An 11,973-nucleotide genomic window follows, 5' to 3' on the forward strand; every position below is an offset into this window, starting at 1 on the left:
CTACCTGGGATCTGGTTTTTATAGACTCTCTTTTTGGCTGCAGTAAATGGGAAACCAACACTTCCCAGATGGGAAATAATGATTCCCCTAGGGAAATCATCTTCCCAGTTCAAAGAAGCAATCATAGCATCAACTCACAGCACCTCATCTTCCTGTCTCATGAAACATGTCTAATATGTCTTGGGCTTTCACTGTAGTTCTTGGTGGGTTGGGAGATATAGCTTTGCTGTTTCCTGTTGAGGACCGAACTATCCTCAGATGCAGGAACTCAAAGAGGGCGAATTTTCAGATATCATCATGAAGAGCTCTGTGAACACAGTGCTGGATGCTGTTTCAGAATCCAGAGCTGGGCGATGGTCATTTTCTGCCAATTGGACGGTATTGCATTTGCAGCTCATTGCCCTCAGGGAATGTGTATGGCTACAGTGCCTCTGAGGAGGTGAATGTGTAAATCCCAGGAAGATTTGCATAACGTTTATATATACTCTCTGTATCACTTACTATACCTGATAGAATGTATGAGTTCTGTCAATCATTGTTAACATTTCCCTGTTTGGTGAGAAAAACCTATGAGCTTTGTACAGATTCTTCTCTCCATGTCTGATCTGTGGCTGGTTGAGTATATGAATTTAGACTCTGGATGCAGTAGACTCATGGTCCTCATAATAGCTGAACTTGCTTTTGATCTGACATTTCTCCTTCACTCCTATAATTTCCTTTGGCTGGCAGAACACATGGTACTTTGTATTTTTTATTCAGTAATCATCTGTGACTTTACTGGGACTTCCTCTGTTGGAAGCTGGCTTTTAGAATGCAGGAGCCCAGCCAGCGAAGATACAGAGCACAGGCTGTGGTCACTTCCCTTTCAGGTGCTTCCCTAGGCATGTACCACCCCCCAACCCATCACAGCCACATGTGGGCCTCCATCATATGAATTCCAATGCAGTTGTCTTAGTTTCCCTTCTGTTGCTGTGATAAGATGCTCTGACAGAAATCAGAGAAGGGAGAAAGGGTTCATTTCAGCTTAGCATCCTAAGTTATAGTCTGTCATTGATGGGAAATCAAGACAGGAACCTGAGGCAACTGTCATATGCACAGTCAAGAGCAGAGAGTGTGCTTAGTACTCAACTTGTCTTTCCATGTCTATGGTTCAACACCTTGGCTTAGGGAATGGTGTCACCCACAGTGGCTGTCAGCAGAAGGTGTGGCCCAGATTAAAGGCCAATATTCCCACCTCAAAAGAGTTTAATTAAATGTTTATATTCCCTTGAAGATCTGGATCAAAAATGGGCTTTCTCATTTTAAATGATTTAATTAAAAAAGAAATCTACCATAGCTGTACCCAGTCACTTGGATTCCAGATCATTCCAGATGCAGTTAAGTTGGCAACCAAGAATAGCCAGGTAATAGTCTAGATATTCCACACACACAACTGTAGGGTTAAAGAAATGTCAATGCTAAGGAGCAGAATGAGAGCTGGAGAGATGATGGCTCAGTTAGTTAAATGACTATCACACAAGCATGAGCTGATTCCCCCAGCAGTGACATAAAGAGCCAAGAGCCACAGTGATCAACTAAAATCTCATACAGTGCTGAGAAGACAATGTATTAGGGTTCTCTAGAGTAACAGAACTTACAGAATGAATCTCTCTCTCTCTCTCTCTCTCTCTCTATATATATATATATATATATATATGTATATATATATGTGTGTGTGTGTGTGTATGTATGTATGTATGTGTGTATGTATGTATGTAATAAATTGGAATGACTTACAAGCTGCAGTCCAGCTAATCCAATAATGGCTGCCTGTTAAGAGGAAGTCCAAGAAGAGAGTAGTTGCTCAGTTCACAAAGGCTGGATATCTCAGCTGGTCTTCAGTATATGCTGGAGTCCTGAAGAAGTTGGTAGATTCTATTGCCAGTGAAGGAATGGATGCGCAAGCAAGGTGAGGGCAAGTAGGAAGAGAGTGAAAGCTTCCTTCTTCTATGGCTTTATATACACGTCCAGTACAAGGTATGGCCCAGATTAAAGGCATGTCTTCCCACCTTGAGATATGGATCAAAGGCATGTGTCTTCTTGCTTCAAAGGTCCAGACTAGAAGTGAATTTACCCACTTCAAACCAAGTAAAAAATGTCTCTCATAGTGTGCCCTCCTCCATTTATGAATTGTAGCTCATTCCAGATGTAGTCAAGTTGACAACCAAGAATAACCATCACACAGGGATAGGAGGATCCAAAGCTCATTGGCCACCCTTTAGCAGCATCCATGAGCTCCAGGTTCTGCGAGAGACACTGCCTCAATAAATAAGACTGCAACTGGTAGAGGAAGTCACCTGATAGTGACCTCTTGCCTCATGGATGATTGCACACCTATACATGCATTCACACACATGAGAATACATACATTTCATATGACACACACACACAATTTTAAAAAGAGAAAGATAAGAAAAAGATCAACCGAGGCCTAGTGGCTCAAGTCTGTCATCCCAGTTACTTAGGAAGCCAAGGCAGAAGGACCTCAAGTTCCAGGCTCATGTAGTATATATACTGGGTTCAAGGTCAACCTGGGTAATTTAGTGAGAATCTAATGACCACTTACTGAGCCATATCTGCTGATCCCTGACTCCTTGGAAAGCTAGGACGATGCTGCTTGTTTATACTGCAAATACTGCGTCTCGCAGGGAAGTTTGTGTTCCAGCCATCTGTTCCCAGCCTCAGTCTCTTACGCTGAAGTATCTGGTGTGGACTCTGTAGAAAATGGAGGCCAGTCAAACCTTAATCTGCCCAGCTAGCTGTGTCTGTTGGGGTAGCTTCAGGATAGTACACAGGAGGAGCAGATTTTGTCTAAAATTTGGGAAGATATGTGTCATTTCTTCTCACTGTTCTCTTTTGTTTTTCTTTTTTCTTTTCTTTCTTTCTTTTTTTGGTTTTTCGAGACAGGGTTTCTCTGTATAGCCCTGGCTGTCCTCGAACTCACTCTGTAGACCAGGCTGGCCCTGAACTCAGAAATCCACCTGCCTCTGCCTCCCAAGTGCTGGGATTAAAGGCTGACTGTGTGGTACCACTCTCCGGCTTCTTCTCACTGTCCTCAATTGGACTTTGATTCGCTGGTGAACACAAGATGTTATGAGCAGGACACACTGCTATAGCACGTGTGTGTGTGCATACAGGACATGTATATGAAAGTGCCTGTGGGACTAGATGTAGGCACCAAGTCTCAGAAGCTGGAGTCCCACCCAGGTGGTTGTGGATCACCCATCTGGGTATTTTATGTGGCTTAGCATGATTGCTTTCCTGTGTAAGATATTTGCCATAGTGGACACACTGCATTGTTACTCAGTGTTTCATCACAATGAGTTCATCTTTATAGGTCTCACACACACCCAGAAATTTCTTCACATTTGCTTTGTCCAAATGTATGGAGCCAATTCATTGGTGATAATGATAATCCCTCATGGTGCCTTTGTTTATGAGCTTATGGAAAGTACTGATCTTTACATGTCACTCTTTAGCCCAAGGGACTCTGTTGGCTGCAGTGGTCTGAGGCTGCTTGTCTTCTAATGCTAAATATTGGATCCTCAAGATGTGGTTGCCCCTGAGCAGATCCTTACGTGCTCAAAGTGATGCCGTATGAACCTTCTCCCCAATTTAACTCGCCTAGAGCCTGTGATTGGGCAATAGAGGGAAGAGGTGGGTCTGGAGGTTCTAGTGAGGGGGTTATGGGTAGAGAGAGAGGAAGACAGAGGAGGAAGAAGCTGCCATGGACCAGAAATGCATGGCCAGGAGAAACAGCAAGTAACAAGGGACCTACAGCTAAGGGAATAAGTTTGTATAGCCCTAGATGTGCCCAACCTAGGCTTATGGCTTGTAAGGAAAATACCTGGAATGTGTGTCTTTAATATGGGCTTGTTAGGATTTCAAATTCCCACTACGGATGGCACCTTCCATCTGGAAATGATGGTAGTGATGATGGTGGTGGTAGAGATAATGATAATGATGCCTCTGGTGATATTGATGTTAGTGGTGATGATAGTGGTGGCGATTGGGTTGGTTATGATGGTGCTGCTGCTGATTGCGGTAGTGGTGGTGATGAAGGTCATGATGGTGATGGGGATCATGATAATGGCAGTGTTGAGGATAATGATGATGGTGATTTTGCTGCTGTTGGTGATGTTGATGTTGGTGATAAAGATGGCGATGCTGCTGCTGCTGGTGGTGGTGATAGTGGTGTTGATAATCGTGGTATTGATGATGACGGTTGTAATGGTGATGGTGATGGTGATGATGATAATGGCCATGAAGGGGATGCTGCCCCTGTCAGTGTTTATTCATCCGTTGTCCCAACAAATATCAGTAATTTTGGGGGGGAAAGAGTCTCCATATGTAGCTTAGACTATCCTACAACTCATAATTTCCCTGTCCCAGCTTTCCAAGAGCTGGGAGTATAGGTCTGCAGCATCATATCTGACTCAACAGATAGTTACCGAACACTGCTGGGTGGAAGTCAGTTTTCCAGGCACGGAGAATGGAGAATGTGGACGAGAGAGAATAAAGAGGTGTAGAGGGTACAGAGTTACAGAGGAAAGCCAAGTAGCAAAGAGGGAGGAGAAAGAGCCAGTGCTGAGCAGAGACCGAGACAGGCAGAGATAGGCCATCGATAAACTGATACCTGAGCAGAACCGAGTGGGTAGGCTGTGGAGTAGAACGTTCCCGGAAAAGAAGAGGAATCCCAAGGCTCTAAGGATATCAGGACTGATGCTCAGGGGACAAGGTCAACTGTCCAAAGACCACCCGGGGGCATCAAGGTGAGGGGTCTCTAGCCGGGCAGGAATTCGTTCTGTAGTGGACTCATGGTGACCTGGACAATACTGGACGTTGTCTGAAGCCCAACTCGCACAGGTTTCCCTCAGAACTAACTGCACCGGCTGCTTCTGCTCAGGGTCAGTCCTCAGACCAGCTAGAACGGATGGGGCCAAAAGCCATGATCTATCTTAGCATATTTCCCTTGAAGGGGCAACCTGGGAACGCCCTGTGAACAGGACTCCCAGCTGCCGAGAGCGTTCTTTTCTGCACATGCGCGCACACACATGCTGATAAGCCCGCATACGCTCTGTTCTCCAGGGGAGAACGTTGCCCCAGAGAAATAACAGCCAGAATATAGGCAGAGAGGCCATGGCAGCCCGAGAGTTTTGCAGAGGCTGAGAGTCTCTACTGTGACAATCAGTGTTGACCATCTGGGAATTCTGGAGTAGCTTTTGTTGTATTGACTAACCTGTTAGCAGAGAGCGTGGGCATTCTCAAACCACACAGAGGTGGCTCAGGTCTCACAGGTGATGGGCGTGGCACTTCTGCCTGTTCAGACAGACGCCCTTTCATTGTCTGCTTGTGTTTCTCTCCCACACCAAGTAGGCTGCGACGCAGGAACACATTCCGTTATCTCTTTCTCCTTAAAAGGATACTCAGTTCTGGTTCGAAAGTCAAACCATGTGTGCCATGAAGCAACAATGAGGACGGATTCTTTTTACGTATGCAAATGTATTCCGGGTGATACTTTGGATTTATAATTGTAAGATTATTACCAGCAGGTAATGAAATTAAGATTTAAATATCCTGCTCCATTTAAATGGCAGTTAAGCTTTTGGCTGGATCAGGAATCAGCACATTGTTGGGTAAATACTAATCGGGCTGTGATGACATCCCGTAATTAGTTAGGGCTTGGGGGAAAAATAAGATTTCCTTTGCTACCTGCCATTTTCACTCGTGGCAACTTTGAAGCTACAGGGAGATCTCTCTCAGTCTCAGAAGGGTTTCCATTAGAAGGAGTAGATTGCTGTAGCCCTTCTCCTGGCTCAGGGTGAGAGTCTAATTCCAGACCTGGGTAATTAGATCAACAGATAGATCTAACTGCAGACAAACAATAGGATGGAGTTCAGGCTGATTAGCCGCACAAAGCCATTATGTGGATCAATGAAAAGTAAGCATTTCTTTTCCTGAGGAGAAAACCCACACCGAAGCTGTGCGTGGGTGGCTGCGGGCTTCTTGTCTCTACAGATGCTCTCTGAGCCACCTACAGGTGGAAGATGGTATACAATCTTTGCCCCCAGCCTACAATGAGGCACTCATCCCATCTCAGAGCCGGAAGGAACTGAAGTTCAGAGATGTCTTTGTTCAAGCCCACCCGGCAAAGCGCAGGGCACCTTCGGTATGTCTGACTCTTAAGACCTCCTCAGAGACGCTGCTGCAAATCCTCACCCCCAGCCATTGTTCCTAAAGCAAAAGTCACCATCAAGATCTCTAAGACTTGACTTCTCTTCCACTGTGCACGGAGAAAGACTTCGGTAAGAGTTGAGGTCTTTTCTGGGGTGCACAAGGAAAGCCTTCCTCCAGTCCCTCCCTCTAGGATGGCGGGGGAGGGAGCAGGCAGAGTCCCTTCACCTTGACAGTTGCTAGGTTGTTCCAGGCTCAGTTCCCACCTTCCGGGTTTAGGGCTGGGAGAAGGGTGGGGAGACCCCAGCCTGGATCATTGGAGATTGAAGAAAGCACGGAGGGGCTCCGGGCCACGTGCGCCCTCTAGCGCCAGTTAGAGGAAAGATGTCTCGGCGAGTCCACACCTGTGAGAGCTGCATCCGCCCCAGACCTGGGCACAGCCATGTCCCTCCAATTTGAGAGGGCCACTTGCCCTTTTGTAGCTCAGTGGGTTCCAAAGAGGGCTCCAGGAAGAGTGTTTAGCTGCACAAGGCCTTGGATTTGGTCTCCAGTGCCACTTAAATACAAAACAGGGCATTTCGATCAACCCATTTCTTTTTACATAAAAACGGGGAAGCCAAATTACAGTTTCTACTATTTTATTTATCCATCCCCCCCCCGTGTGTGTGACATGTATGTGTACTAATGTGTTTGAATGTGTGTTGTGCAGGCATGTGTGTATGTGTGATATGATGTCACAGATTTTCATTGCTTTCTTTCCCATCAGAGTCTCTGCAGCAAGGTCTTGCAGTCAAACCCAGAGCTCATCGATATAATGCATTCTGCTTGCCACTTTGCTCTCTGGATTCCCTAACTCTGACTTCCCATGCTTTAAATATATGCAGCCTCCACACCCACTCCCTTTCACCCCCGACTTATTTATGTGGGTTTCTGGGGGGGCGGGGCTTGTACATTGGTCTTTGCATTTCCATGGAAAGTGTTTTAACTGCAGAGCCATCTCCTTGGCCTCTAGAGTGTTAAGAATCCATAAAGATCTGTTAAGAATCCATAAAGATCTGTAAAGAATTGTAGGGTCCACAAATGAGACAAAAATCCAGTACATGCTTCTCTGTGTCTGGCTGATTTTGCTTAATGCAGTGGTCTCCAGTTGTAGCCGTTTTCCTACAAATGACATAATTCCATCCTTTTTATGGCCAAGTAAATTTCCACCGTGTATGTGTACCAGATCTTACTTATTCAATGGTCTGTGGATGGATGCTCAGGCCAATTCCACATCTTGGCTACTGAGAATGGTGCCGCAGTAAGCGTGCTGTGTAGGTGTCCTCTGGTGTGTTTGTTGCCTCTGAGTCCTTCTGGGCACAGTGTCCAAAGGCTCAAGCTGAATGCCATCCACTGTGTGGCTCTGAGCCTGAGCTGCATGCTCTCTCTTCTGATGGGGGCTTTGTATGAGATGAGATTGTGTGTGTGTGTGTGTGTGTGTGTGTGTGTGTGTGTGTGTGTGTACAGTGAATGGACGTGTGCCTTCACATTGGGAATCTTCATGGGGTTTATGAAGGCTATAGCTGTGTTGGTGAGCATATGGAGACATATGTTTACAGCACCCACTGAAAGAGAAAAGGCAGGCAACTCCCTCCAACCCCTCCCATCTTCTCCCCTTCTCTCCAACCCCTCTCATCTTCTCCCCTTCCTTCCAACCCCTCCCATCATCTCCACTTCCCTCCATCCGTTCTCCCCTCTCTGCCCCCTTCTGCTCTTTTCCTTTTCTTTCTTCCTCCACTCCCCCATTTTGAGACAGTGTCTGACTATATAGCCTAGGCTGGCCTCAAACTTGCAGTGATTCCCCCAGCCCCGCCTCAGCCTTCCAAATACCAATAACTCCTTTTCTTGGAGGAAGGGTGTCTCAGTCAGGGTTTCTATTCCTGCACAAACATTATGACCAAGAAGCAAGTTGGGGAGGAAAGGGTTTATTGAGCTTACACTTCCACACTGCTGTTGATCATCAGAGGAAGTCAGGACTGGAACTCAAGCAGGTCAGGAAGCAGGAGCTGATGCAGAGGCCATGGAGAGATGTTACTTACTGGCTGCTTCCCCTGGTTTGCTCAGCTTGCTCTCTTATAGAACCCACGACTACCAGCCCAGCGATGGCACCACTCACAATGGGCCCTTCCCCTTGATCATCAACTGAGAAAATGCCCCACAGCTGGATCTCATGGAGGCACTTCCCCAACTGATGCTCCTTTCTCTGTGGTAACTCCAGCCTGTGTCAAGTTGACACACAAAACCAGCCAGTACAAAGGGAAATGGAATTTCAGAAGTGCAGTTGTGGGCATGGGTTGCTAGGCCAGGAGTAAACATCAGACTGACTCTGTACAAGGAAGCTAGGAATGTAACCTAGAACCAAAGCAGATAGGCACTGGGGACAGTGAGGTTGGCCAATGTGCCCACTCCATGCCTGGAGCCAGAGCTCTGGCAGGTCATGTTTTCTAAGGCTCAAGGGTCATTTCAATGGTGAGAGAGAACATAGCACAGGGATCCTTGGGAAGGTGGAAAGTACAAGTTGTTACCTATAAGTCTAGGAGAAGAAAGGGCCAGGCAGTGTGTGTGTGTGTGTGTGTGTGTGTGTGTGTGTTCATGTGTTGGGTCACAGCAGGAAAGAGGGTGGAGTTAGCTGAATTTCCAGGATTCACTGAAATTTGAGTATTTTCTTGGGCTTCTGGGTACAGATGGGGCTGTGTGGGTTCATTTGGTATCTGGTCTTTTTAGCAGTGAAGGACTTAGAGTGGGAGAGCCTATCCAAGCAAAATGGACAAATAACCCCATGGTTTTCTTCATTTCAGGGGAAGTTTTATCGTGTTGATACAAGACTGGAGAAGGCCAGGGGAAGAAGGCAGGTGAGTGTGGACCTTGCTGGGTGCAGATGCCAAGGTGCTGCTTCTCTGTTAGTGAGCAGACTGGCCAGGACAGCATCGAGCAAACAGGCAGACCGTGTCAAGGTGTCAAAACTTGGGGGAATCACGGTGAGCTGGGATGAAAAGCGTCGCTCCTGTCCCAAGCAAGATTCCCCAGGGCCTCTGGGTCATTTCAGACACTCACGAACAGAGGCATAAATATCAGAGCTGAGATTCACATCCGGAACTAAGAGACAGTCCTCAGTTTCCCCATGGAGAGAACAGATCAGTGGACTGACTTTGAGGTATGTCAAAGCTGGCAGGGGTAGCTTAGGCACAGCCTTGGCTCCAGCTGCCTTTTCTGGTGTCACCACCAGTCTTGTTAGTGACGGTGATCCAGCACCGATGAGCGGGTTTCATCCTCGGGTTATGGTTACTCTAATACAATCGCTGTAGGAGACATCTGTTGCTGGCCGTAGCACCATAGGCATGGCCATGCCTGGTTGGTTTCTATTAATTTTATTCATGAATCACAGGCTTAAGTGGATGGAGGAGTGAAAAGATTTGTGGCTGGTGGGGGGGGGCACTTCCATACTGGGGAATTGGCAGGACTCTGTCTATCTCTGACTTTCTCTAGTACCCTCCTGTTATGTCCTCTCCAATTAAGGTGTTAATCAGAGAGAAATGGATCCAGGTGGAGTCCTGGAGGCCATGGCTCTGACATCATGGACACATCATGTGATCAGCTGAATCTGCACATACAGCGTGTTCTCATGTTCTTCTTCCAAGCCAATGGCCTCTGCGCTGAGCCCCATGGTTATTGATTAGTAACTGAATGTAAGACTGAAGGGGATGGGGCTGCATTACTGCTCTGTACAGGGTGGCTGGCAGTCTTCCTGTTGGCAGAGCCCACATTGGAAGGACTGAGGCTCCAGGCAGAGTGTCCCAGTGCTAGGGATTTAGATTCTGATCATTGAATCCCTAATGTGACGAGCCATCTCCCAGCCCTTCGTTTGATGCATCTGCAAGCTGCATGTTTAATATGTAAGGAGTGGGAACCGGGAGGAATGGGATCCAGGAGGAAAAAAAAAAAGTGTTTGACTCCTCTGTCCACCCTCTCTGTTCCCAGGAAGGTTGTGGCAATGGCAGGTTGCCCTCATCTTCTCTGTGGACTGTGTCTCAGGACTTTGGAGAGGGCCAGAGAGGCTGTCTTACACTACAGGATGTTTTTGACTGTTCTTGGTGTCCAGCCTGCCTTCGTGAAGGTCTTGGATGAATCCCAGGTGAATGGATACCTTTACCTCACAGGTGGGGAAATCAAAAGGCTGGATGATTGAACCAGCACCTGGAGTCTGTGGAACCCCTGCGGAGGACTCTGTGCTTTGTCAGCAAAGGGAGATGGGCCATTACAGTCAGAGCCTGAGAAGTTCCCATCCCACTCAGAGACCTTGACTCAGGCAAAGCTGGGCCCTTAACTACACCAAAGGGGGAAAATCAGTGAGTTTATTACATAGAGAAGGTAACTGTCAATGTTTCTGATTTGAATATGGGCATTTAGAGAGAATTTTACACACAATTCTGTGGCTTTTCAGGCGCCATTGTTCAAAAGGTATAATCTACAACAAGGTTAAAGGATGAAGTGAAGTTTAAAAATTAGGTAAAAGTATAGTGATCGAATTTAGTTGTTTTTCTTTAAAAAAAGCTTTTAGATTTATTTTATTATTTTATATGTCTGAGTGTTTTACCTGCATATATGTGTATGTGCTATATGCATACAGTACTCTTAGAGATCAGAAGAGGTCTGATCCCTTGAAACTAGAGTTACAGATGGTTGTGAGCTGCCATGTGGGTGCTGGGAATAGAACTCAAGTCCTCTGAAAGAGCAGCCATTTCTCTTTAGGACTGACCCATCTCTCTAGCCCTTCACTTGTTTCTCTTAAGGGATTTTCTTTTTGTTAATAAAGTTCTCAGATGATCTTTTGAGTTGCATTGTTTGGGTTTAGGGCTGAGAGTGGATGAGTAACAGTGTGAACCCCAAGGCCATGTACTTCCTGACCCTCAGTAGGGACAGTTTCAAGTGTGTGTGTGTGTGTGTGTGTGTGTGTGTGTGTGTGTGTATGTACACACATATGTGTGGTGGTGCTTGCAGATGCTCTTGGGGGTCAGCAGAGGGCGTCAGATTCCTGGGAGCTGGATTTACAGGCAGCTGTGAGCTGCCTAAGTGGATCCTAAGAACAGAACCTGGGTTCCGTGCACGTTTGGAAGATGCTCTTAACTGATGGGCTATCTCTTCAGGCCCACGTGTTTCCTTTCTCAGTCTTGATTGAGCTATCTGTTAGGAAAACTGCGCACTATCTCTGTAAGCAGTGTTGGCTGGGTCAGTTGCATTGACGTTTCTGATGCTCAGCCGTCAGGAGACATGGGCCAGATCCTAGAGGGTAGGCTTCTTTTCCACTTCAGCGTCACTCTTAACTTTCCAGTCCCTGTATCCTGTCTTGCCTGAACCCCAGGCACCAATGTCGCTCCTCCCAAGACTCTGGAGGCATGTTCTCGGTTAAGCGAGGATGCGAGGCCATGAATAAAGGTCAGCGTGACTCAATGTCTCTTGCTGAACCATTTATGAAATGTTTTGGCTGGAATAAGGGCTGGGGCTGGTTCAGGTATGTAAATTAGAGACAACCTCAAAGTCCCTTGAGTTGATTGATCCTTTTATAGCCCTAGAGGCTCTCTGGGGAGCAAGTCACCAACTCCATCACCTTTACCCCAGAAAGAAGGGCTGAAGGCAGGCTTGGGGCTGAGATACTCTGGCAAGCTGCAGAGTCGAACTGCAGCCCCCTCCTCAGCATCTCTACAGCTTGACATCACTCGCTGG

Source organism: Mastomys coucha, unplaced genomic scaffold (genome assembly GCF_008632895.1).
Source record: "Mastomys coucha isolate ucsf_1 unplaced genomic scaffold, UCSF_Mcou_1 pScaffold22, whole genome shotgun sequence".
NCBI lineage: Eukaryota > Metazoa > Chordata > Mammalia > Rodentia > Muridae > Mastomys > Mastomys coucha.